The sequence below is a fragment of the Pan troglodytes genome, chromosome 9, assembly GCF_028858775.2.
Source record: "Pan troglodytes isolate AG18354 chromosome 9, NHGRI_mPanTro3-v2.0_pri, whole genome shotgun sequence".
NCBI lineage: Eukaryota > Metazoa > Chordata > Mammalia > Primates > Hominidae > Pan > Pan troglodytes.
In genome coordinates this window covers 126,206,379-126,231,201 of record NC_072407.2, presented here as the reverse complement: position 1 = coordinate 126,231,201, position 24,823 = coordinate 126,206,379, and the positions used below count along the sequence as shown (strand labels likewise).

At 36.9% G+C, this 24,823-nt stretch overlaps 1 non-coding gene across 1 annotated transcript in view; it reads right to left on the bottom strand.

Moving 5' to 3' along the window:
• Positions 1-2,559: 2,559 nt before the first annotated feature.
• The window catches only part of OR8G5 (olfactory receptor family 8 subfamily G member 5), a 47,470-nt gene continuing 25,206 nt past the window's right edge, over positions 2,560-24,823 (bottom strand). The window contains exon 3 of the transcript XR_008538171.2: positions 2,560-2,640. This is a non-coding gene — a transcript (olfactory receptor family 8 subfamily G member 5). The remainder of the gene's footprint in view (positions 2,641-24,823) is intronic.

The following is a 24,823-nucleotide window of genomic DNA, read 5'->3' as shown; positions in this document are numbered from 1 at the left end:
TATGAAAAACCCACAGCCAACATCATGCTGAACGGGCAAAAGCTAGAAGCATTCCTGTTAAAGACTGGAACAAGACAAGGATGCCCTCTCTTGCCACTCGTATTCAACATAGTACTGTAATTCCTAGCCAGAGCAATCAGGATGAAGAAAGAAATAAAATGAAGAGAGCTAGTCAACTTATCCCTGTTTGCAGATTACATAATTCTATATCTGGAAAACTCCATAGTCTGTGTGCAACAGATCCCAGATATGATAAACAACCTCAGCAAAGTTTCAAGATACAAAATCAATGCACAAAAATCAGTAGCATTTCTCTACTGCAACAACGTCCAAGCTGAGGGCCAACTCAAGAATGCAATCCCATTCACAATAGCCACAAAAAGAATAAAATACCTAGGAATACAGCTAACCAGAGAGGAAAAAGATCTCTACAATGAGATTTACAAAACACTACACAAAGACACAAATGAATGGAAAAACATTCCATGCTCATGGATAGGGAGAATCAATATTGTTAAGATGGACATAATGTCCAAAGCAGTTTAGGGATTCAATTCTATTCCTATCAAACTACCAATGACATTCCACGCAGAATTATAAAAAGGTATTTAAAAATTCATATGGAACCAATAACAGCCTGAATAGCCAAGATAATCCTAAACAAAAAGAACAAAGCTAAAGGCATCACATTACCCAACTTCAAACTATACTACAAAGCTGCAGTAACCAAAATAGCATGGTACTGGTACAAAAACAGACAAATAGACCACAGGAACAGAATACAGAGTCCAGAAATAATTCCATACATCTAAAACCATCTGATCTTCAACAAAAATTGACAAAAACAAACAATGGGGGAAAGGACTCCCTATTCAATAAATGGTGCTGGGATAACTGAACCCCTTCCTTATGCCATACACAAAAATAAACTCAAAATGGATTAAATACAATGTAAAACCGAAACTCTAAAAACCCTGTAAGATAAACTAGGAAATACTATTTTGGACACAGGACCTGGAAAAGATTTCTTGATGAAGATGCCAAAAGCAAATGCAACAAAAACAAAAATCAACAAATGGGGCCTAATTAAACAACAGAGCTTCTGCATGGAAAACAAACAACAACAACAACAACAAAAAACAACGAATAAACAGACAAATTACAAAACCAGAGAAGATATTTGCAAACTATGCATCCAACAAAGGTATAATATCCAGAATCTATAAGGAATTTAAACAAATTTAATTTACAAGCAAAAAACAAACCCATTAAAAAGTGGGCAAAAGACATAAACAGACACTTTTCAAAATAAGACATATTTTGGCTCAAAAGCATATGAGAAAATGCTCAACATCACTAATCACTAGAGAAATGCAAATTAAAACCACGACAAGATACCATTTCACACCAGTCGTAATGACTACTATTAGAAAGTCAAAAAGTAACAGATCCTGGTGAAGTTGTAGAGAAAAGGGAATGTTTTATACACTGCTGGTGGGAATAAAAATTCGTTCAGTCATTGTGGAAAGCAGTGTGTCAATTTCTCAAAAAACTTATAACAGAATTACCATTTGACCCAGTAAACCCATTATTGGGTATATACCCAAAGGGATAAAAATTGTTCTACCATAAAGGCACATACATGCATATGTTTATCATAGTGCTATTCACAATAGGAAAGACATGGTATCAACCTAAATATCCATCAACAGTAGGTTGGGTAAAGAAAATATAGTATAGATACACATCATGGAATACTATGCAGCCACAAAAAGAATGAGATCATGTCCTTTGTAGCAACATGGATAGAGCTGGAGGTCATTATCCTTAGGAAACTAGCACAGGAACAGAAAAAAAAACCACACATTCTCACTTGTAAGTGGGAGCTAAACACTGAGTACATATTGACACAAAGAAGGGAACAACAGACACTGGGGCCTACTACAGGGTGCAGGGTAGGGGAAGGGTGATAATTGAAACACTACCTATCAGATACTATGCTTATTACTTGGATGACGAAATAATTTGTACACCAAACCCTGCAGCACACAATTTACACACATAGCAAATCTGCACACGTACCCCTGAACCTAAGATAAAAGTTAAAAAAAGAAGTAATTATAACAAGTACCTAAAAATATTAATATGTGAAGAAATTTAATTGTAAATACTCCCTGAAATAGCATATTTGCTATAATAAATAATTTCAACAGCAACAAAAAAGAAAGGTAGCTGGAAAATTCTAAAATATTGGAGATTAAACAACCTACTTCTAAACAATACAAGAAAGGGTCAAAGAAGGAAACACAAGAAAAATTTTAAAATAATAGAACTAAATGAAAATGAAACATTAACTTATCAAAATTTTGGGGAAACAGCAAAAGCAGTACTTAGAGGACAATTTGTAGCATTAAATACACATATTAGAAAAGAAGAAAAATCTGATATCATTCGTTTAAGCATCAATCTTAGGAAACTAGAAAAGAAAGAGCAAATTAAATCCAAATCATGAAGAATAAAATAGATAATAAGGCCAAATATAGTGGTTCATACCTGTAATCACAGCACTTTGGAAGGCTGAGGCAGGATTGCTTGAGTCCAGTTTGAGACCATCCTGGGGAACACAGTGCGATCTTGTTTCTACAAATTAAAAAAAAAAAACAGAGAGATTGCTGGGCATGCTGGTATGTGCCTGTGGTCCCAGCTATTCAGAAGGCTAAGGTGGAAGGATCACTTGAGCCTGGAAGCTCAAGGCCACAGTAAGCCATGATCACTCCACTGCATGCCAGCCTAGGAAACAGAGTGAGATCCCCTCACAAAAAGAAAGAAAAGGAAAGAGAGGCGAGGAGAGGAAAGGAAAAAAAAGAAAAGAAAGAAAAGAAAAGAAGAAAAGAAACAATAAAAATTAGAGCAGAAATTCATGAAATTGAAAATAGGGAATCAACAAAACCAAAAGCTTGTTCTTTAAAAATATCAAGATGATTTATGTCTGTAGCCTAGCAGGCTAATAAAAAAGAGAGAAGATACAAATTACTTATATTAGAAATAAATGTGGGAACATCACTACAGAGCCCATGCACATTTAACAGGATAATAAATTATATGCCCACAAATTTCATAACCTAGATGAAATGGACCAGTCAGTTCCTTGAACAACACATCTGCCAAAACTCATTCAAGAAGAAATGGACAATCTTAATAGGCCTGTATCTATTAAAGAAATTAAGTAAATAATTAATATCTTCCCAAACTAGAAAGTATCAGGCCCAAATGGGCTCAGTGATAAATTCTACCCAACATTTCAGGACGAAATTATACCAATTCTGTACACTTTCATCTAGGAGATAGACACAGAATACTTTCAAACTAATTTTATGAGGCCAGCCTTAAACTAATACCAAAAGTAGACAAAGTTGTTACTAGAAAATAAAACTACAGATCAATATGTCTCTAGTGTATAGGTAAAAGAATCCTCAACAAAATATTAGTAAATTGAATCCAACAATGTATAAAAAATAAGCACTATGATCAAGTGGAATTTATTCCAGGTATACCAGGCTGGTTAAGCACTTAAAAATCAATTCATGTAATTTATTACATCAACAGGCTAAAGAAGAAAATTCACATGATCATACAATATATACAGAAAAAGCATTTGACAAAGTCCAATGTCCATTCATGCCAAAAACTCTCAGCAAACTAGGAATAAAGAGCAGCTTCCTCAACTTGACAATGCATATATATGAAAAAGGAAAAACCCAACCTTACAGTTAACATCATGCTTAATAAGGAGAAACAAGCAGCTTTCCCACTAAGATCAGGAATAAGGCACCATGTCCCCTCTCACCACTCATTTTTATCATTGTACTGGAAATGCAATGTTTCTTGTCTTATTGAATTAGCTAAGATCTAAGATTTTCTAAGAAGAAATCTTAGATCTAGCCAAGATTTTCTTGGCTAATACAATAAGACAAGAAAAGGAAATAAAAGATACATTCATTGGGAAGGAAGAAGTGTAACTGTCTTTATTCACAGATAATATGGTTGTCTATGTGGAAAATCTATAAGAATTGACAGAAAAAGAAAATCAGCAACAACAATAAAAAATTCTTGAACTAAATAGTAATTATAGAAAAGTTGCAAGATAAAAGGTTAACATACCAAAGCCAATTGTTTCCCTATACTGATAAAATTGTTTCCCTGTAATGAAAAGTGGAATTTGAAATTAAAAGCATAATAACATTTACATGAACACTTCATCAAAGAAAAAAATACTTAGGTATCAATCTAACAAAGACCTATATGAGCAAAACTGCAATATCTGGTGGAAGAAATCCAGTAAATAAGTAAATGGAGAGATAGTCCATGTTTGTGGAGAAGAAACAGTATTGTCAAAATGTCAGTTCCTCCCAATTTGATCTATAAATTCAATGCAACCCCAGTAAAAATTCCAACATGTTATTTTGTGAATATTTAAAAATTGATTTTTTTCTTCATTGAGAAGGGATCTCACTCTGTTGCCCAAGCTGGAGGAGAGTGGCACAATCTTGGCTCACTGCAGCCTTGAACTTCTGGGCTCAAGTGATCCTCCCACCTTGGCCTCCCTAATAGCTGGGAATACAGATGTGCACCACCATGCCTGACTACAAACTGATTATTAAAGTTTATGCTGAGAGGTGAAAGATCCAGAATAGCCAACACGATGTTAAGGAAAATAATGAAGTTGAAGGACTGACACTACCTAACTTCAAGGCTTACTTTAAAGCTACAGTCATCAAGACAGTTTGTAATTCATAAAAATAACAGACATATAGATTAACACAACAGAATATATTGTCCAGAAATAGACCCACATAAATATAGCCAACTGATATTTGACAGAAGAACAAAGACAACATAAAATGGCAAAAAGAAAGCCTTTTAAACAAATTGTGCTATAGCTGGTTATTCGCATATAAAAAAACAAAATCTAGACAAAATTCAAACTCTTCACAAAAATTAACCCCAAATGGATTCCAGACCTAAATATATTAAATGCAAAACTATAAAATACCTATAAAAACACAGGAGAAAATCTAGATAACCTTGGATTTAGTGATGGCTTTCTAGATAAAACATGAAATTCATGATTCATAAAAAAAAAAGAATTGCTAATCTGCACTTCCTTAAAACTAAAAATTTCAGGTCTGCAAAAGACATTGTCAAGAGAATAAAAATACAAGCCACAGATTGAAAGCAAATATTGGTAAAAGACACATATAATAAATGACTGTTATTATTCAAAATATACAAAGAAGTCTTAAAACTCAATAATATATTTTTTAAAACCCTGATTTTAAAATGGCCCAAATACCTTAGCAGATACCCCACCAAAGAAAATATACAGACAACAAATAGGCATTTGAAAAATGTTCCACATCATATGTCATCAGAGAGATGCAAATAAAAACAACAATGAAATACACTATACATCTACTAGAATGGCAAAAATCCAGAACACTGACAACACCAAATGCTGGGGAGGATATGAGGCAACATGAATGCTCATTCATTGCTTGTGGGAACGCAAAATAGTACAGCCAGTTTGGAAGACAGTTTGGCAGCTGCTGACAAAACTAAACATATTCATCATATGATCCAGGAAAAACACTCCTTGGTGTTTACCGAAAGGAGTTGAAAACTTATGTCCACACCAAAACCTGCTAATGTATGTTTATAGAGGCTTTTCCATAATTGCCAAAACTTGGAAGCAATCAAGATGTTCTTCAGCAGATGACTGGATAAATAAAATTGTGAGTGTGTGTGTCTTTATGGTAGAACAATTTATATTCCTTTGGGCATATATCCAGTGCTGGGTCAAATGGTAATAACTAAATTGCATTCCCACCAACAGGGTACAAACATTTCCTTTTCTCCATAGTCTTGCCGGCATCTTTTGTTGTCTGACTCTATTGATAGTCTTGCTGACTGGTATGAGATAGTATCTCATTGTGGTTTTGATTTGCATTTCTCTCATGATTAGTGATGCTGAACATTTTTTCATGTTTGTTGGTGGCTTAAATGTTTTCTTTTGAGAGGACTTTGTTCATGTCTTTTGCCTATTTTTAATGGGGTTATTTATTTTTTGCTTGTCAATTTATTTAAATTACCTATAGATTCTGGATATTCAGACTTTGGTGGAGGATTAATTTGCAAATTATCTTCTCCCATCCTTTTTCTTTGAGTCCGTGAGTGTCCCACTCATAGTGTCCCACTTGTCTATTTTTGTTTTTGTTGCAATTGCTTTTGGGGACTTAGCCAAACACTCTTTGCCATGGCTGATGTTGAGAAGAGTGTTTTCTAGGTTGTCTTTCAAGATTTTTATACTTTGAGGTCCTACCTTTAAATCTTTTGTCCATTTTGAGTTAATTTTTGTATAATGTATATTGTATATACTGTATATTTTTGAGACACAGCGAGACTCCATCTCAAAAAAAAATAAAAAAAATCGATTGATTTTGTATTCCATAACTTTACTGAAGTTGTTTATCAGTTCTAGGAGCCTTTTGGGAGATTCTTTAGGATTTTCTAGGTATAGAATCACATCATCAGCAAAGAGAGATATTTTGACTTCTTCATTTCCTATTTTATGCCTTTTATTTCTTTCTCTTGCCTGATTGCTTTGGCTCAGACTTTCAGTACCATATTGAATAGGAGTGGTGACAGTAGGCAACTTTGTCCTATTCTAGTGCTCATGGGGAATGGGTTCAGCTTTTGTCCATTCAGTATGATGTTGGCTGTGGGTTTGTCATAGAAGGCTCTTATTATTTAGGTATGTTCTTTCAATGCTGAATATGTTGAGGGTTTTTATTATGAAGAGATGTTGCATTTTATTGAAAGCTTTTTCTGTGTCTATTGTGGTTTTTAATTCTGTTTATGTGATGAAAAACATTTATTGACTTGCATTTTGAACCAGGCTTGCGTCCTGGTGTATTAACTTTTTGATGTGCTGCTAGATTCTGTTGCTAATATGTTGTTAAGGATTTTTGCATCTGTGTTCCTGAGGAATATTGGCCTGAAGTTTACTTTTTTCATTGTATCTGTGCCAGATTTTGATATGTGCCAGGCTGATGCTGGCTTCATAGAATGAGTTAGGGAGGAGTCTCATTTCCTTGGTATTTTGGAATAGTTTCAGTAGGATTTGTTTCAGTTCTTCTTTGTACATTTGGTAGAATTTGGCTGTGAATCTATCTGGTCCAGGGTTTTTGTTTTGCTTTGTTTTGTTTTGTTTTGTTTTCTTACTTAGTAGGTTCTTGATTATTCATTTAATTTTAGAATTTGATTTTGTCTATTCATGGTGTCAATCTTTTTTTGATTCAATCTTGGAAAACTGTGTGCTTCCAGGAATTTATCCATTTCCTCTAGATTTTCTAATTTTTTTGCATATAGCTGTTCATAGTTGTCTCTGAGGATCTTTTCATTTTTGTGATATCAGTTGTAATAGTGCCTTTATCATTTCTGATTATGCTTATTTGGATCTTCTCTTTATCTTTCTTAATCTAGCTGGCAGTCTATTAATCTTATTTTTTTGAAAAACCAACTCCTGGTTTAATTGATTTATTATTATTATGATGATGATTATTGTTATACTTTAAGTTCTGGGATACATGTGCAGAACGTGCAGGTTTGTTACATAGGTATATACGTGCCATGGTGGTTTTCTATATCCGTCATCTACATTAGGTATTTCTCCTAATGCTATCCCTCCCCTAGCCCCTCACCCCCGACAGGCCTCAGTGTGTAACGTTCCTCTCCCTGTGTCCATGTGTTCTCATTGTTAAACTCCCACTTATGAGTAAGAATATGTGGTGTTTGGTTTTCTGTTCCTGTGATCGTTTGCTGAAAATGATGGTTTCCACCTTCATCCACGTCCCTGCAAAAGACATGAACTCATCCTTTTTTATGGCTGCATAGTATTCCATGGTGTCTATATGCCACATTTTCTTTATCCAGTCTATCACTGATGGGCATTTGGGTTGGTTTCAAGTCTTTGCTGTTGTGAACAGTGCTACAATAAACATTCATGTGCATATGCTTTTATAGTAGAATGATTTATAATCCTTTGGGTATATACCCAGTAATGGGATTGCTGGGTCAAATGGTATTTCTGGTTCTATATCCTTGAGGAATTGCCACACTCTTCCACAATGGTTGAACTAATTTAGACTCCCACCAACAATGTAAAAGTGTCCTATTTCTCCACATCCTCTCCAGCATGTTTCTTCCTGACTTTTTAATCATAGCCCTTCTAACTGGTGTGAGATGGTATCTCATTATGGTTTTGAGTTTTGATTTGCATTTCTCTAATGACCAGTGATGATGAACATTTTTTCATATGTTTGTTGGCCACATAAGTGTCTTCTTTTGAGAAGTGTCTGTTCATATGCTTCACCCACTTTTTTTTTTTTTTTTTTTGAGATGGAGTCTCGCTCTATCACCCAAACTGGAGTGCAGTGGTGCAATCTCGGCTCACTGCAACCTCTGCCTCCCAGGCTCAAGAGATTCTCCTGCCTCAACCTCCCAAGTAGCTTGGATTACAGGCGCACAGGCGCATGCACACACACACACACACACCACTGTGCCCAGCTAATTTTTGTATTTTTAGTAGAGATGGGGTTTCACCATGTTGTGCAGGCTAGTCTTGAACTCCTGACCTCAGATGATCCACCTTCCTTGGTCTCCCAAATTGCTGGGATTACAGGAGTGAGCCACCATGCCCAGCCTTGCTTGTTTTTTTCTTGTAAAATTTTTTAAGCTCCTTGTAGATTCTGGATATTAGCCTTTTGTCAGATGGATAGATTGCAAAAATTTTCTCCCATTCTGTAGGTTGTCTATTCACTCTGATGATAGTTTCTTTTGCTATGCAGAAGCTCTTAAGTTTAATTAGATCCCATTTGTCAATTTCGGCTTTAGTTGCCATTGCTTTTGGTGTTTTAGTAATTGATCTTTTGTATGGATTTTTGCATGTCACTTTTATTAAGTTCTCTACTTTTGGTTATTTCTGCTTTCCTAGCTTTGGGTTTTTTTTTTTTTTCCTAGCTCCCTAGGTGCACAGATTGCTAATTTGAGATCTTTCTGATTTCTTAGTGAAGGTGTTTAGGGTTATAATCTTTCTTCTTAACACTATTTTGGTTGCATCCCCCAGACTTTGATAAGCTGTGTCCCTATTTTTATTAATTTCAAAGAATTTTTTTATTTCTTCTTTAATTTCGTTGTTCACCCAGGAGTTATTCAGAAGTAAGATTTTTAATTTCCATGTGGTTGTGTAGTTTTATTTTTCTTTAAATTTTCCATAGATTATTGGGGTACAGATGGTGTTTGATTATATGAGTAAGTTCTTTAGTGGTGATTTGTGAGATTTTGGTGCACCCATCACCCGAGCAGTATACACTGCACCTTATTTGTAGTCTTTTATCCCTCACCCCTCTCCCACCCTTCCTGCCAAGTCCCCAAAGTCCACTGTATCATTCTTATGCCTTCTTATGCTCATAGTTTAGCTCCCACAAACCAGTGAGAACATACAATGTTTGGTTTTCCATTCATGAGTTACTTCACTTAGAATAATCATCTCCAATCTCATCCAAGTCACTGCAAATGCTGTTGTTAATTCATTCCTTTTTATGGCTGAGTAGTATTCCATTGCATATATATACCACAGTTTCTTTATCCACTTGTTGATTGATTGGCATTTGGGTTGCTTCCATGACTTTGCAATTGTGAATTGTGCTGCTATAAACATGTGTGTGCAGGTATCTTTTTCTTATAATGACTTTTTTTTTTTCCTTTGGGTAGATACCCAGTAGTGGGATTGCTGGATCAAATGGTAGTTCTACTTTTAGTTCTTTAAGGAATCTCCACACTCACACTGTTTTCCATAAAGGTTGTACTAGTTTACGTTCCCACCAGCAATGCAGAAGTGTTCTCTGATCACCACATCCATAACAACATCTACTGTTATCTTTTGATTATGGCCATTCTTGCAAGAATAAGGTCGTATGACATTGTGGTTTTGATTTTCATTTATCTGATAATTAGTGATGCTGAGCATATTTTTTCATATGTTTTTTGGCCATTTGTATATCTTCTTTTGAGAACTGTCTATTCACGTCCCACTTTTTGATGGGATTGTTTTTTTCTTGCTGATTTGTATGAACTCATTGTAGATTCTGGATATTAGTCCTTTGTCAGGTGTATAGTTTGCAAAGATTTCCTCCCACTCTGTGGGTTTTGTGTTTACTCTGCTGACTTTTCCTTTTGCAGTGCAAAAGATCTTTAGTTTAATTAAGCCCCAGCTTTTTATCTTTGTTTTTATTGCATTTGCTTTTGGGTTCTCGGTCATGAAATCCTTGCCTAAGCCCATGTCTAGAAGGGCTTTTCCAATGCTATCTTCTAGAATTTTTACAGTTTCAGATCTTATATTTAAGTCCTTAATTGATCTTGAGTTGATTTTTGTGTAAGGTGAGAGATGAGGGTCTAGTTTCATTCTCTCTGGCTAGCCAATTTTCCCAGCACCATTTGTTGAAAAGGATGTCATTTCCCCACTTTAGGTTTTTGTTTGCTTTCTTGAAGATCAGTTGGCCTGTAAATATTTGGGCTTACTTTTTGGTTTTCTTTTCTGTTCCATTGGTCTATATGCCTACTTTTATATCAGTACCATGCTGTTTTGGTGACTATGGCCTTATAGTATAGTTTGAAATCAGGTAGTGTGATGTCTCCAGATTTGTTCCTTTTGATTAGTCTTGCTTTGACTATGTGGGCTCTTTTTTGGTTCAATATGAATTTAGAACTGTTTTTTCTAATTCTGTAAAGAATGATGGTGGTATTTTGATGGGGATTGTGTTGAATTTGTAGATTACTTTTGGCATTATGGCCATTTTCACAATATTGATTCTACCCATCAATGAGTACAGGTTGTGTTTCCATTTGTTTGTGTCATCTATGATTTCTTTCAGCAGTGTTTTGTAGTTTTCCTTGCAGAGGTCTTTTGCCTCCTTGGTTAGGTATAATCCTAAGTATTTTATGTTTTTTGTAGTACTCTTACCACTCCTCCTCAACATAGCACTTGAAGTCCTAGCCAGAGCCATCAGACAAGAGAAAGAAATAAAGGGCATACAAATTGGGAAAGAAGAAGTCAAACTGTCATTGTTTGCTGACGATATGATCGTTTACCTCAAAAATCCTAAAGACTCCTCCAGAAAGCTCCAGAACTGATAAAAGAATTCAGCAAAGTTTCTGGATACAAGATTAATATACACAAATCAGTAGCTCTTCTGTACACCAACAGCCACCAAGCGAAGAATCAAATCAAGAACTCAACCCATTTTACAATGGTTGTGTAGTTTTGAGAGATCTTGTTATTGATTTCCATTTTTTATTGCACTGTGGTCTGAGAGTGTGCTTGGTATGAGTTCAATTTTTCTAAAAAAAATTATTTAGTCTTGCTTTATAAGAAAGCATGTGGTCAATCTTAGAATATGTTCTGTGTGCAGATAAGAAGAATGTATATTCTGTGGTTGTAGATCGGGGCGTTCTGTAGATTTCTATTATATCCAGTGGGCCAAGTGTTGAGTTTAAGTCCAGAGTTTCTTTTTTAGTTTTCTGCATCAACAATCTGTCTAATGCTGTCAGTGTGGTGTTAAAGTTTCCCACTATTATTGTGTGGTTGTCTAAGTCTTTTTGTAGGCCAGGAAGAATTTGTTTTATGAGTCTAGGTGCTTCAATATTGGATGCATATATATTTAGGATAGTTAGGGCCTCTTGTTGGATTGTACCCTTTATCATTATGTAATGCCCTTTATCGTCCTTCTAAATTTTTATTGGTTTCAAGTCTGTTTTATCCGATATAAAAATAGCCATTCCTGCTCTGTTTTCCATTTGCATGGTAGATCTCACTCCACCCTTTTACTTTGAACCTGTGGGTGTTGTTATATATGGGATGGGCTTCTTGAAGGCAACAGATGGTTGGGTTTTGTCTTTTTATGCAGCCTGCCATTTTGTGTCTTTTGAGTGGAACATTTAGCCTATTTACATTGATGTAGTTAGTACTGATATGTGTGATTTTGATCCTGTCACTGTGTTGTTAGCTAGCCGTTATGTAGACTTGATTGGATAGTTACTTTATAGTGCCTGTGGGCTATTGCTTAAGTGTACTTTTGCGGTAGAAGGTGTGGTTCTTTTGAATCCATGTGTATCTTTCCCTTAAGGACCTCTTGTAAGTCTGGTCTAGTTGAAACCTATTCCCTCAGCATTTGCTTGTCAGTGAAGGATTTTATTACTCCTTTATCTATGAAGCTTAGTTTGGCAGGATATGCAGTTCTTGGTGAGAGTTTATTTTCTTCAAGGTTGATGAAATAGGCCCCCAGACTCTTCTGGGTAAGGTTTGTGCTGTGAGGTCTGCTACTAGACTGATGAGAGTCCCTCTGTAGGTGACTTGCCCCTTTTCTCTAGTTGTCTTTATATTTTTTTATAAAATATATGTCTTTATATTTTTTTTCCTTTGGCTGGGCGCAGTGGCTCATGCCTGTAATCCCAGGCCAAGGTGGGTGGATTACTTGAGGTCAGGAGTTCAAGACCAGCCTGACAAACGTGGTGAAACCCCGTTTCTACTAAAAATTCAAAATTAGTCAGACGTGGTGGCGGTTGCCTGTAATTCCAGGTACTTGGGGGGCTGAGGCAGGAGAATCACTTGAACCCAGGAGGCAGAGCTTGCAGTGAGCTGACATCATGTCATTGCACTCCAGCCTGGGCAACAAGAGTGAAACTCTGTCTCAAAAAAAAAAACAAAAAACAAAAAAACACCGTTGTCTTTTTTTTTTCTTTTTTTACCTTTGTATTGACCTTGGTGAATCTGATGACTATGAGCCTTGGGGATGGTTGTCTTGTATAGTATCTGGATGGGGTTCTCTGTATTTCTTGGATTTACATATAAACCTCTAGTGATATTAGGGAAAATTTCATGGACTATATCCTCAAATACATTTTCCAAGTTCCTTATTCTCTCTCAGGAATGCTGGTGAGCCATAGATTTGGTCTCTTTACCCATATTTCTCATAGGTTTTGTTTATTTTTCTTAATTCCTTTTTTCTTCATTTTTATCTGACTGACTTGATTCAAAGGACTGGTCTTCAGGCACTGAGAATTTTTCCTCAGCTTGGTCTATTCTGTTGTTATTACTTCTGATTGTATTATGAAACTCTTGTAGTGAATGTTCCAACTCAGGAGGTTCAGTTTGCATCATTCTAACAATGGATATTTTACTGACAATCTTACAATGGATTGTTTTCCTGGGTGTTTGGAATTCTTGGATTGAGTTTCAACTTTCTCCTGGATCTCAATAAGCTTCCTTACCATCCAGATTCTGAATTCCATGACTGTCATTTCAGACAACCCAGACTCGTTAAGAACCATTGCCGGGTAGCCAATGGGCTCATTTGGAGGTGAGGGGACACTCTGACTTTTTGAATTGCCAGAGTTCTTGTGCTACTTCTTTCTCATCTGGAAAGGTGGATATTCCTTTAACTGTGGTGTAAGTTGAGTGTAGTCAGTTGGCCTCATTTCTGGAAGTGTTCAGAGGGTAAGGCTGTGGACAGGTAGTTGAATTCTTGTCCTTGGTTTCACAGTCCCTGGAGAATTAGTTGTTTTTTGTTGTTATACTTTGGGCTGTGATCCAGTAGATGGCACATAAGAGCAACAGAGGGTAGATCAGCTCTTACTGGAGGCTGGGTTCCTTTGTGTATCCTTGCATTTGCAGCTGTATTCTATAGTGCCAAGGAGAGAGAGGTGACCCCATCCTTCTTTCGGTCCGATTCTGGGCCCAGGTCCGCTCCTGGGCCTTTGGGGAGCCACCTCCGATCACTGGCACTATGATTTTGTTGTTGTTGTTAGGTCTTTCAGCCTGTGGGGCACCCTTGGGGAGAGGTCTGGTACAGAGATAGACCATACCCTTAACGAACCAGCCCTGTTGGGGGAGGCCTACCTAGGTCCCATACCAGCCCATCAAACTGTGCGACTTACCTCCTCTGTTTTCTGAGAGTGTGGGCTACTCCCTCGTTAGCCCAGATCCCAGCTCTGTACTCCTGAGCCATGGGCTGCGGCTCTGGGGCCCATGACCTTCTTGTGGCTCCCTCTTCTGGACCCTTGGGGTTGAATTCCCGGTGTGCTGGGGGACTCAAAGGATTGCTAGGTTGCCAGAATGCACTTAGGTAGAGCAAAGCACCCAAGCTGGGCAGCAGAGACTGCACTGTATACACACTCCTAGGGGGCAGCCAGGCAGGAGCACTGGAAGGAGTTGATGGGCAGGTGGGCCTGCAGGACAGATGTGCTCCAGTCCCATAGGGAAGCAGGCCTTGCTTTCTCTCTGGGGCCAGAGCCTCTCAGAGAGAGATGGGCAGCCCTAGAAGGTAGGTGCTTATGGCTGGGCTCTGTCGGAGCTGACCCACACTCAAAGGTTCCCAGCTGTGTGCCTGTTGCAGCTCTGTCTCCGTCTCTGTGTAATCTTCAGGGAGACCCTTTGCCAGCTCACATGTCCCTAGGGCTGTGGGATCCCCTGCAGATAAGACCCCAGAGGTCCACAGCGAGAGCAAGAAGCCCCCGAGTCCCTTCACTCACTCCTTTCCCAGGCACCATTCATGGCCAGGAACCAGCCCTAGGATTCAGGCACCCCAATCAGGGTTCCCAGTTTACCCTCGCTTCAGCCTTAGTGACTGCATCTTTTCTCCATTCACATTCAGCATTTTCTCTCCCAATAAGTGTTCAAGTTATGTTGGTGTAGTTGAAATCATGTTCTCTCTATGCGAGCCAAACTTCTTGGCTGCATCTAGTCTGTCATCATGCCACTCTAGGGTCATTTTCATTCACTTAAAAAAGTGCCACTTAGGAAAACAAAATAGGGGAGATGAGCACAAAGTATGGTTTGTAATATTCTCTGATGACACAATTTTACCCTCTTAATTGGCACTCCACATATCTCATTTTGATTTCATATTTTAATCATTTTTTAAAAAGTTTCAGAAAAAATGATATACTTGAAAGAATGATTAAAGATTCAAACTGAGAGGTGGTTTGGAGGAAGAGGAGGAGGAGACAGCCTAGCAGATGGAGAATGTTTGAGCGGAGAAGTAAATGGCAAATTGCATAAGATTGTGTTATGAAGTCTAGGCAGGAAAAGAGACTGCTTACACATTTATATTTGGATTTTGGAGGTCCCTAGGAGAACATGTTACTAACATTATCATAAATCAGGAAATAAATGTCTATACAGATGGTAAACCACTAGCTGGAAAAAGTTGATGGTTGAAAGGAGGTCAGTGATAATGATCACTTGGGTCTATAAACAGATGACATTGAGGTTCTCAGTGTTCTACTTATCATGAGTCCAGTGGTCCTGCGGTTTATGTGCATGAGTGTTACTCACATCCTGCTAACCATGAAGTTTCCCATTCATTAAGATAAAATATCACTTAATCTGTTCTTACAGGTTACAGTTGTTTGGGGCCTACCATTCACTCAGACTAGAAATCCTTTTGTAAAGGAGGTTCTTTGTTTCTCCTGAAGCTTACCTCTTTACCTTTTTCTCTTTCTGACTTTCACGTAGATTAACATGCACAAGGACTTGTTCAACAGTTTAACCTTAGAAAATTAAGGAACTCTAGAGGTGCATCGGTCAACATGGTAATATATAACAAAATAGAAGATAATTCTGACTGAGGGAAAACACAGTGATATATTGGAAAGATAACAAAGAAACAGGCTGGGCACAGTGGCTCACACCTATAATCCTAGCACTTTGGGAGGCCGAGGCGGGAGGATCAACTGAGGTCAGGAGTTCAAGACCAGCCTGGCCAAGATGGTGAAACCCCATCTCTACTAAAAATGCAAAATTAGCCTGGCGTGGTGGCACATGCCTGTAATCCCAGCTACCTGGGAGGCTGAGGCAGGAGAATCGCTTGAACCTGGGAGGCAGAGTTTGCAGTGAGCCAAGATCATGCCACTGCACTTCGGCCTGGGTGACAGAGTGAAACTTCATCCCCCTGCCACCTCTACAAAAAAAAAAAGAATAACAAAGAAACCAGAAATCTTATGATTTTTCCATAGCTTCATTACATGATTGCTGCATGAGATCAGCAAAGAGAAGGAAAAGGATCCAGGAGGTAAATTGCAGAGCAGAGGAGGCCTCTGAGGATGACTGATCCGGGCCCAAATACAAATCCCAGTGGATATGAAATATGAAGTAGTGTACAAGAGTAGAGCTGTCTCTATTTTGCTAATGCAATGTACAATGTAATCTTTGGCCTGACAGGTATTTTCAGTGCAAACTAATCTCACCTGACATTTCTCTGCTTTAACACCTTGAATTCATCCCCATCATCCACAGCCTATATGCTACATTTAAGACTCCTTAACTTTCCATAGTGTTCTTTGGTCATGAAATTTAAGTCGCTTGTCTAGTGTTCCTTCCACCAATCCTTCCTTCCTTTTTTTTTTTTTACATCTTAAATACATACAATTTTTATTTTTTAATTATACCAAAATAAAGCTGGAAACAATAATTTAGACCCTATGTGTCTGGTTTACACACATATAGGGTCACTTAATAGTTTTATAAATTGTCAACTTTTTCTTTTTTGTCTTTTTTTTTTTTTTGAAACGGAGTCTCGCCCTGTTGCACCCAGGCTGGAGTGCAATGGCATGATCTCGGCTCACTGCAACCTCTGCCTCCTGGGTTCAAGCGATTCTCCTGTCTCAGCCTCCCGACTAGCTGGGATTACAGGCACCCGCCACCATGCCCGGCTAAATTTTTGTATTTTTAGTAGAGACGGGGTTTCACCATGTTGGTCAGGCTGGTCTCAAACTCCTGACCTCAGGTGATCTGCTTGCCTCAGCCTCCCAAAGCGATGGGATTACAGGCGTGAGCCACCGCACCCGGCCCAACTTTTTCTTAATGATACAAAGAAACAATTAAAGCAAAATATCAAGTCTTTAGTCATTTCCTTAGAGAAAATTACCAACTGCTCATCTCCCTTTTGCAACACAAGAAGCTATAAGAAAATTCATAAAATTATCCTTGGTTTACTTATTAATAATTATCAAGTATTTTAGTGGCTCAGAGTTCAGGCAAAATAGCCATAAACAAAGACCACCACCACCAGGAGGAGGATGACATTGATGTTTACTGCAGTCCTCCACAAGGGCCTCTCAGATGACAGCTTCTTTCTCGGGGCTTCATCCTCCTTGGGCAGCTTGAGCCCTGTCTTCCGCAAACCACAGAATAAGTCATAAGCTTTCTTGAGATATCCATGAGATTGCTCAAGATAATATGTACATTAGGAATAGGTTTTGTTAAGAGGGAGATTCCTAAGACTGCCAGTATAGACTGCCCCCCACCCACCACCAAAAAGAGAGAGAGAAAAAAAGGAATGATGGAAAAGTACAGACAGTGCTCTTAACAGATAATCTTGGGACAGTCACTGGAAGATAAGCAACTCCCTGTTCCAAAGGTGAACTCTGCAATCATATCCGTAAGGCCCATTACAAGTCCAACCAGAATGCTCCCTGTTCACTGACTCTTTTATAGAAGATGGCAAGCAGGAAAACAGCTGCAATTAGAGGCCCAAGATAACTAGCAATTGATTGTGCATAATAATCAGTTGCTGATTTTGAGATACTTGTACCAATGGGACCTATATGATGCTGATGACAGTCGCTAGAAAGACAAATAGCCTGATAAGAAAACCAAATGATTTAAATATTAAACAAAAGCATTTAAGCACCCCTGTTGTGCATTCATTATTGAATTGATTCTTGCTGCCACTTGTCGGTTTTCTAACTCAAATCAAGCTCTTTGACATTACATGAACACATGCCATGATTAACGATTATGTTAGCAAAATGTCAGTCCCTTCTTTCTCCCTTTTACTCATGACTATGTCAAATTGTCCACTTCTTTTTGAAGTGCTTCATATCACCCATTTGCTTTATATTCCTTCGTTCTTTCATTTCTTTTTTTCCATGACAAATTTTGTTCATCATTAAAAATCTGACTCTCATGTAACCTTCCCTGCAAAGCCTTCTTAGAGCCCCATAAACAGAATTCATAACTCATGGCTTTGTGCTTTTATCACATGTGTGCTAAGCTAATTGCAGTAGACTGTAGGGTGAAATAATTAAAGGAACGTTTGCTGAAGTCAGATTGCCTGGGTTCTAACCCTGGCTTTGTCTTTTCCTAACTTTGTAACATTTGAGAAGTTATTTAACTTCTCCATGCCTCAGTTTCCTCATTTGTAAAATGCAGATAATAGACATATCTACTATATAGTATAGTTATGAGGTTTAAATGAGTTAATAAATATGTGTGATTCCATTAATGTCTGGTACATAGACATGCTATTATTATTATCACATTTTATTATGGGTTATTATGCCTGGTTCTTCCATTGGTTGGTGAACTCATACATCTCAAAGATCACAGCTAAAATGTCTTTGTAAAATTAACAATAATAATTATGCTTGACACAACACAGGTAGCCAGTAAACTGACTTCAAGAAGATGGCTTCTTTCATAAATGGTTTGAACACATTGGGTGGGTCTTTGAAATTGAAATCGAGGAAAATTTATCTTCTCCCCTGCCTTCCTGGTACCCCCTTCCCTACATTGTGAGCAGAGACTTCTTTTTCTTAGGCAATTATCTCAGTTCTTTAATTTCTAGAATAATCTGCATTTGTAAGGATATTTTTAGAGTCTGCAGACACATTAATTTGTAAAGGCAGAATTCAGACGTGCACCTGTAAGGAGGGCTTTGAACTACCCAGTTTTCTCCACTCCTCTAATCTAATATATTGGGAAGAACTGAGATTAGCACCAGTGATAGAGTGACCATGAGTAAGCTTCTAGGCTGCGCTTCCTGATTTGCACTGTCTGTTCTTAGGTCTTCCTCTCAGGAGTGTCATGAGGCCGTGTCTTCCACTCAGCAAGCATCAGTTAATGCGGATGTACTATAAGAATGAACTAAATAATTAGGCCTTATTATCTGTTCTGTTGTGGAAGAAAATCTTAAGTATTTATAAGATTAAAAAGTTTGACCTTTTTGAAAATTTTCAGACTAGAATTAGATTGGAATGTTTGTGGTCAACTCCTGTGAATTTACTTCAATATTTACATATTTAAAATACACAACTTGGTAAGTGTTATCTATCTTGCTACACACATATATATACAAATTTATATACATATATACAATATAAAAACATCACCACTTACATATGTGTGTATATATATATGTATGTATGTATGTAATATATGTAAAATTATCACCACCAAGCTAAGGAACATACCTGCTATCCACAGATGTTTTCTTCCTGCCCCTTTGTAATGCCCTACTCCTGTCCTCACACAAAGAATCATCTGCTTTCTGTCTATATAGATTAATTTGCATTTGCTAGAATTTTACAAAGATGAAATTATATAGACGTATTTTTTTCTGGGGGGTGGGGTGCAGATTTGGCTCCTTCTGCTTAGCATGATTATTTTGAGATTTATCCATGTTGCCGTGTGTATCAATTGTTCAATGTTTTTACTACTGAGTGGTATGGATTTGGATGAATAAACCACAAAGCATTTTCAATTAAGGAATACTTGCATCATTTCCAGTATTGACAAATAAAGCTAATGTGAATATTAATGTACAAGTCTTTGTATAAACATATGTTTAATTTCTCCTGAGTAACTACTTAGTATGGAAAGGGTGAGTAATACAGTGGATATATGTTTAATTTTTTAGTAACTGGAAAATTGTTTTTTTAAGTGGCTGTATCATTTTAGATTCATACTACCAGATTGTGATAGTTCCAGTCAATGCACAGCCTCAGCTTATACTTTTAATGTCGGTCATTCTAATTAATAGGTGTACTGTGGTATCTTAACATGTGTTTATTTGCCATCATTATAACAACGGTGATGAATTCGAATATTTGTTCATTTTATGGGTTGTTTTCTTATGATTGAGTTTTGAGAATTTTTGCATATTCTGAATACAAGACTTTAGTCGATGCCTGATCTGCAAATATGTTCTGAGATTTATGTTTTTAATCTCTTAACAATGTCTTACGAGGAGCAAAAATTTTTAATTTTGATAAAATCTACAGTATCAATTTGATTTTTTATAAATCATGCTTTTTGAAATCCTTTCTTAAAATGTTTCTATCTACTTGTTCTATCAGTGATTGAGAGAGTGGCATAAGTATCTCCAAAAATACTTGTGGATTTGTCTACTTTTTCTTGCAAGTCTGTCAAATTTAGACATCATATGGAATTTTGATTGCCTTAGAATATCTAAAGCTATCTTGACAAAGAACAAAGGTATATGATATAAACTAAAATGTTTTGAGAAATACTATGACACAGATTAGTGTTGACACACCACACCACCTGGCAGGTACCCCAAGTCCAGCAGAGACAGAAGAATAGAAAGAGACAGAATAATAATTTAAAAGGCGGGTCCAGGGGACCATAGCTTCCGAGGCTTGCTCAGGGCCCTGAGCTCTCGGCCTCCACCCAATTTATTGGTTTACAAGCTCTTTGTTCTTAGGGCAGATGGAAGGGGGAGGAAGGGATGAGGAAAATGATTAATCAGTGAAGGAGAACTCCTGAGTCATTCAATAAGATGCATAGCAGTGGCGGTTTCTGTGAATTTCCTTGAGCAAAGGCGTGTGTCTAAACTACTTAAGATCTTTAACTTCTAGGGACTGAAATGGGTGGGAGCAGGTTTCAGGAGGAGCCAAGATGTTTGATTATACTCCACTGCTTCAAGGGAGTGTTAATTCCCCGAGCAACCTGTGGCATGCCACAGAGCTGTTATGCTCTTGGGGCATAAAGACATTAAGGCAATAAGGAGACTTTTCTCCTCATAGTCTGCCCGTGGCTCCCCATGGGTGTCTCACACAGGGGAGACCAACTCATCTGGCATCCCAGAAACTCCCTTTCCCACAGATTAGGTTGTGTGTTATAGGTGATTGTAGAGAAAAAAAACAGAACAATAGAGAGTGCAAAAGTAGACCTAGACATATTTGGTAATTTTGTGAATGAGGTGCGATAGGAGCCTATATTTTATTCTATTGCTAACAAGATTTTCCTTTCATTATTGTTAGCAATAGGAGAAATAAGTGATTCGAAAACTAGGCAGGAAGTATGCAAGATAAACCTGGGGCATACTACAGTGCTAGAAGTAGGGGAGGTATCATAAAGCAAACAAAAAACACTACGTTGATGATTGATGCAAGTTTGTCAAAGGGATTCAGGAATCAACTAAAGGAACTCCGATGACAATGTTAGAACAATTTGAGCAGCAAATAAAGTATTATTGAATTATAACCCAATATATATAGTAATATCCATGAGTCCACACTGGTAACATAAATACATGATTGGACAAATAAATAAATGAGAAAAGAGAAAAATCTCACAAAGAAGAATTCTGAATAATTTATGAAGATACTTCACCCTAAATAAAGTGAAACATAACCATCCACTCTTTAAGTGTAAGCCATGCATACTGACTTTCTTCCAGAGAGTATAGAAAATATGAAAAAAAGTGTAACTTTTTAGTGAAGAAACCAGACCAACACTACCTCAACCACAAAATCAAGGTTGGCATCAACAGTAATAAGTGTGTTTAAAGTTGATAGTTGTACCTTTGATATAATATGGTGAAAATGAAACTTCATAAATCCACTCATTTGTGGTTAAATGATTTTTGACAAAGGTGTCAAGAACACACAATATTGGAAGGACAGAAACTTCAAAAATCTGTTGGAAAAACTGGATATCCACAAGTAAAAGAATAAAAATTGGCCTTATTTCACACTATGTACAAAAGTAAAGAACTCAAAATGGATTAAAAACATAAAGTATAAGATTTGAAAATATAAAACTACTAGAGAAAAACATTAGGGAAATCTTCTTGATATTGGTTTGAGCAAAGACCTTTTAGATTGAACTCCAAAAGCACAGGAAAGAAAAGCAAAAATAGATAGATGAGGGTACATCAAACTAAGAAGCTTATGTGCAGAAAAGGAAATAATTAACAGTGTGAAGAGATAACCTATGGCATAAAAGAAAATATTTGCAGCCATACATCTGATAAGGGATTGATATCCAAAGTATATTAAAAAGTCAACTCAATAGCAAGAAAAAAATAAACCAACCTAAAAATAGGCCCAAATAGACATTTTTCCAAAGAAGACCTACAAATGGCCAACAGGTAAATGAAGATAGTTGACATCACTATTCATCAGAAAAACACAAATTAAAACCACAATGAGGTATCACCTCATAGCTATTAGGATAGGTATTATCAAGAAGACAAGATATAACATGGGTTGGCTAGGATGTGAACAGAAAGCCCTTGCACACTGGTGGCGGGAATACAAATTCACACAGCTATTATTTAAAACAGTATGGTTTCCTCAAAAATTAAAAAATAGAACTTCCATGTGATCCAACAATCCCACTACTGGTTATATATCTCAAGGAAATGAAATCAGTATGTTGATGAGATATGTGCACTCCCATGTTTATTGTAGCATTACTCACAGTAGCCAAGTTATGTAATCAATATAAGTGTCCATCAACACATTAATGGATAAAGAAAATGAGGTGTATATTCATAATGGAATACTACTCAGACTTAAAAAAAAATCTTGTCATCTGCTAAAACATGGATGAATCTGGAGGATATTTTGTTAAATGAAATAAGCCAAGCACAGAAAAACAAACACTGCATGATCTCACTTATGTGTGGAATCTAAAAAGTAGATCAAAGCAGCGCGTAAAATGGTGGTTACCAGGGTTTGCGGGAGGGGATGGCAACTGGGGAGATGTTGGTCAAAAGATACAAAATTTCAGTTAGGAGGAATAAGTTCAGTAGACTTATTGTACAACAAAGGCAAGTATATCTAATAACAGTATATCGTATACTTGAAAATTGCTAAGAGAGTAGATTTTAAATGTTCTCACCACAAAAAAATAATAAATTTGTGAGGCAATGGATATGTTAATTAGCTTGATTTAGTCATTCCACGATGTATGCATATATCAAAGCATCAGTGTTGTACACCACAAATAATATATTTGTTCCAATTAAACAAGTAAATAAACAAAAGAATATAGATGCTATTTAATAATGTTTCAATGACTCATTCATTGTAACTAATGTAGCATATTAATATATGATGTTAGTAATAGGAAAAATTATACAGGGCAAGGGAACTCTGTATTATCATAAAAAGTTTTTGATAAATTTAAAACTGTCCTAAAAATAACATTAATTTTAAAATATGAAAAAAGTTTCATCGTGGATATTTAAAGTGGAATTCTGTTAATGCAAGTTGAGTTTGAGCTTGCACAGAACTAACAGATGTGTACGAGACGGAAATGAGAGGTAGGCAGAGGATCTGACATGGGATGTCTGAGGTGTCTGGTACTATTTTCAATCAATATTATTTGAGTGTCTACTCTATGTCTTATTAGAGCTTAAGTCAACTCAACAGAGAAAGATTAAAAGAATAAGCATTTAAGTATCATATTATTATCATAAGCCATACGTGCTGAGAAGAAAAGTAGCCAGCATCTGAGAGCAAGAAGAGAGGGATAGTGTATAATTTAGCTGCAGTTTCAAAGATGAGTTCTCTGAAGAAATGACATTTCTAGCCTTTACAAGTATATTTTTGTAGGTCTGATTCTGGCATACGTTTATGTTGTGTTGATTACCCTGAGGTACACAGGCAATACCAAATAAGCCAATAGTTTGGTTTAGCTTACAGAAATCAGCCATAAGTGGAAGAAATACATTCACGCTAGCATTTGTGTTGGCTCAAAACAATAGAGTCCATGACTGACGGAGACCCTGACCAGCTCTATTTGATATGATTAGTGTAATGTGTTTTTAGATTTTCCAGGAAACAGCCCTTTACAGCTGTAGCTTACTCTCCTACCTTCCCTCCAGCTAAAGGCTTAGATGAATTACAAACTGTATAAGCAGAGGGCTATAAATAATTTTATGCATAAAGCAGCCTACATGAGCTGACCGTCAAGCAGAGAAACAACCAAAACAAAACAAAACAAAAAAAAAAGAAGAAAAGAAAATGAAAAACAAAGGGTGACTAAAATGGATCAACTGGAAACAGTAACCAAGACTTCTATGCTTAAATATTTAATGCCATTTCTCTGTAAGTCTAAACAGCAGAATAATTCCCCCTACGCCAGCATGGGTGAAGTTATTTTCTGTCCTGGGAATGATGGTCTAGACTGTGTTATTTGGGCCCCAGACATCACTCTACCACGTAATTTGTCATGTTGTCGTATTAGATTTCAAATCTGTTTTAAAATACTTGAGTTTCTTATGCTGCCTACTTAAATTTAAGAATAAATTAGATTTGTTTCAGGGACTCCTTGGTTGTCAACAGGATTTAAAGACTTACAAAATCAGGTACATGCAAGTTATCATATCTGTGTGCGATTTACCACATAAGGAAGTCAAGGCTAATAGTTCAAACTCCTTGTATAGAAACAGCTAAAGATGTTACCAGGTATCTTACAGATCCTTAAAGAATTCTTCAAACTTAAACATAACCAATTTGAACAAAAAACAAACAAACAAATGCTGTATGTAGTACTTGAAGTGGTTAATGAGTGACAACTGTGTTGGATATGTACTTGTTTTCATATAAATATCTTATGGGGAGGAAATAAATATTAAAAATTTATTGGTCGGGTGTGGTGGCTCACGCCTGT